The sequence below is a fragment of the Lolium rigidum genome, chromosome 7 (genome assembly GCF_022539505.1).
Source record: "Lolium rigidum isolate FL_2022 chromosome 7, APGP_CSIRO_Lrig_0.1, whole genome shotgun sequence".
NCBI classification, from domain to species: Eukaryota; Viridiplantae; Streptophyta; class Magnoliopsida; order Poales; family Poaceae; genus Lolium; species Lolium rigidum.
In genome coordinates this window covers 207,061,925-207,066,105 of record NC_061514.1, presented here as the reverse complement: position 1 = coordinate 207,066,105, position 4,181 = coordinate 207,061,925, and positions in this window count along the sequence as shown.

Here is a 4,181-nt window from a genome sequence, read left to right as displayed (position 1 = left end):
TGCAGCTTGGACCGGAGTTGTGCGCCTCCTATTGAACTCGCACGTGTTCACGTCCTAGGGTTTTGCCTCGTCGTCAATTTGTACGGCGGCGTCCTTCCGTGTCGCCATGGCCTCGCCCACCCGGGCTAATCCGAGTAGGAAGAGAGACGATAGATAAGATGGGATTTGGGGACAAGTGGGAACCGCAGGTGGCTGAGGTGGGAACCGCAGGCGGCCGCGACGGGACCGGAGGCGCCACGGCGGCCGAAAACAATGCGGCACGCATCGGCGGAGAAGAGGAGAGCTCGGACCTGCGTCTTCCCGGAACCTCCGCCGAGATGCACCGCCGCCGCTCGCGACGGAGAGGGCAGAGCTCGTCATGGCCGGAGGGAAGAGGTGATGCGGTCGAGCCGGGAGAGCGAGCAGACGGGGAAGGACGACGGAGGGGGGGGGGGGGCGCAAGCGGATGGGAGGAGCAGGTCACGATGAGGACGAGGGAGAGGCTGGATTGGGTTTCCACCCCTGGCTTGCGAACGCTTTTTCCCCTCCCATTACGATTTTTTTTTTCTCCCTCAAGCTGAACCAACGACGCTCCGACGTGTGGCCCAATCATGAAACGAAGCAAATCACTCGCCCAGCCCTCCCACGACGCTCGGCATGCGCGGATAGCCTCAGAGGCCCCCGTGGGGGGGCATCATATATACCTTCAGATATATAGATGTTTTATTTGAAATATCATTGTTTGATGATGAATGAATATCTATATGGATAGTATTGCATGCTTTTAGACCTCTGGCTAGCCAAAAAAATTGAATTCTTACACAAGCATAGATTTATCAAATCCAATGTCTATCATACCTACCTATATAGCACATGCTATTCCAAGTATAATGTGTGTGTTACGCCTTGAACCTTTTCAAATATCTCTTTTGTGTATTTTAAAGCTCATAAGAAAGTACGGTTTGGAAGGAAAATACCGCTATGCATGTTGTGGGTTTGACTGATTATGAGTAATGAGCTAGACCATAACCACACTTATTGTGGAAGTCTTTCAACATTGCACCATCCAGGTATTGCACCCTGCGTTGATCATTGTTTATTTTGTGTTGTTGATGGTCATCTCTTGCGGAATAAGTGGAGGTTATCAAGGGTAAGTATGCATGCATGTTAGAGAAGAGAAATGGACCGCTAACGGAAGCCATGCCTAATCATGGTGAAAGTTTCAGCAAAGAACATCCTCAATAGGAAGATTGAAAAAAAGTAAAATAAAAAGAGTTAGTGAAAAAAAGAGTGGAAAGAGAAAAGAAAATAAAATAAAGAAAAAAGAGTTAGATAAAAAAGTGAGAGAGAGTTAGAGAGGATACTCAATGTTTGTTGTTCATGTTATCCCGGTATGGATGGCCTATTGTTGAGATATCCATCTCCGTTGGTCCTTTGTACATGCGGCATGAGTCAATTTAGCAATGGGGCCCATTCCCCGATCCCTAATGTTTAATTCACCTATTAGGGGACGGTTTTGGTTAGTACTTCATCCTCGTGGTGATCTTATTGGAGTTAAACTCTCCCCATTAGGTAAGGTGGGGATGGGTCTGTGTTAACACTACCCATACCCGATAACCATGAAATCCCCGTTAGGCACATGACATGTGGCACTAGGGTACAAGATAGGTATGTATAGATACGAGAAAACCCTAATCCTATTGTGCTCAATTTCCCCTCTCGCCTCCAACCGCCGTAGTCCCCAAATCCCAACTCCCAAACCCTCGCCTCTCCTTCCTAAACTCCTGATCTAGCCAGCCCTGTCATTCTACCAAGTTGTCATTTTATTTTGGGATCATAGTTACTAGCTAAAGCAGGGATGGTTAACCGATGGTTATTTGTTTATCCGATGGGGATGGGGATGGTAAAAGAACTAGCCCCATGACAGTTAGTGAGGATGGGGACGGAGAAAATTTTCATGCACGGAGATGGTTATGGTTGAGCAATAACCAGTGGTTAGTGTCCCCGTTGCCATATGGAGGCATGAAGGTACCCCATTGCGATACTTGGCTGAAACATGTGTGTTGAAAAGTTTTGATAACCCGGAGCTGAGTAACAAGAGGTGTAATCCTTAGCAACCAGGAAAATGAGGCAACATTTACTCATAGGAGGTCCAACACATGACTCATAGATATCTCCACACAAGGGATTCATGGTACCCCATCCTCATTGTTATTGTTGACATGAATTGCATATCCCAAAACCTCGTTTTATTCTCTCTACTTTTTATTTTGTTGGAGTTTTAGCACATATATGTTCCATGTTTACTTTCTTGTTTTCAAGAGTCAAAAATATCGAAATAAAAGAGAGGGCAAAGAGTCTTCCAACAATTTTATGGGATTCTCCTAAGCACCCTGGTGTCAACATTGACAAAATACCCTGGAACCTGGAAGCTAGAAGCACACAGACATTGACGACATTGACGAAGCACCCTGGTGTCAACATTGACGAAGTACCCAGACATGTAGGGCGCGCAACCTAGTGTCAACATTGATGAAGCTTTATGACTCATACTACTTTCTTGCAATGTTATTTACTATTGTGCATGCTTTTTAGAATGTAAGAGCTATCACTTTATGAGTTCATATTACTTATTGTCATTCTTTATTGACTGAAACTTGTGATACTTTGCATGATTATTTAGAAGCTATATATAATAAACTCTAAAGTTCATGTTAGTTTATCACCTTTATGCTTGGGATGAGCATAGGTGAAGCTTGGGGATGTTGATGGATGTAAAATGCATACATGAACTTTATCCTTTATCTTATTGAATTCCCACATATTTGCAACATATATGATGATAATACTGTGTTTTACATTGATTTATGGGGATTTACCAATGATCCCCTTTATTTGGTTTATAACTCCGCGGAACAGGAATTCCCTATTTCACGTGTTTTTCACTTTCAGAGACCTACACTGAGTTAAATTGACCTGAGATTTTTGGAGCATCATTTTTTCATCGGGAGAAGTACCCTGGAACCTGGAAGCACACATGGATGGGCCTGAGGCCCAAAAGACACCAGGTTGCGCGCCCTACATGTCTGGGCGCGCCACCCGAGGTCTTTCGACCGTTGATCTTCCAATTAACTTAATTCTTTCGCCTACTAACGTATTTTCACATAAAAATCACTATATATATGGCCCCGATGAGTTCTCAGGAGGAGAGCGCCGCAGAAGACAGAAACACGAAAACAAAGGCTGCAACAACGAAGATTGGAGGGGGAAAATCCGTTGGGATCACCGCCGTAGGGATTGATGTCTACGGGAGCTTCTATTCTTGTAGACAGTGTTGGGCCTCCAAGAGCAGAGGTTTGTAGAACAGCAGCAAGTTTCCCTTAAGTGGATCACCCAAGGTTTATCGAACTCAGGGAGGAAGAGGTCAAAGATATCCCTCTCAAGCAACCCTGCGATCACAATGCAAGAAGTCTCTTGTGTCCCCAACACACCTAATACACTTGTCAGATGTATAGGTGCACTAGTTCGGCGAAGAGATAGTGAGATGCAAGTAATATGGATGAGTATGAGTGGTAATAGCAATCTGAATAAAATATGGCAGCGAGTAAACATGCAACAAAACGAGTAAACAAACGGAGATTCGATGCTTGGAAGCAAGGCCTAGGGATCCCGCTTTCACTAGTGGACACTCTCAACAATGATCACATAATAGGACTACTCTACACCCTCTTGTTGGATGATGAACACCACTAATTGTGTAGGATTACACGAACCCTCAATGCCGGAGTTAACAAGCTCCACAATATTCAATGTTCATATTTAAATAACCTTAGAGTGCATGACGGATCAACATAACCAAACCAAGTACTAACATAGCATGCACACTTGTCACCTTCACGCTACGAAAGGAGGCATAGATCACATCAATACCATCATAGCAATAGTTAACTTCATAATCTACAAGAGATCACAATCATAGCCTACGCCAAGTACTACACGATGCACACACTCGTCACCATTACACCGTGCGGGAGGAATAAACTACTTTAATAACATCACTAGAGTAGCACACGGATAAATTGTGATACAAAACACATTGCAATCATAAAGGGATATAAATAAGCACTTCACTATGCCATTCATAACGGTGAATAAGTATTCTGTGAAATATAGCCTAAGAGACCCACACGGTGCACACACTC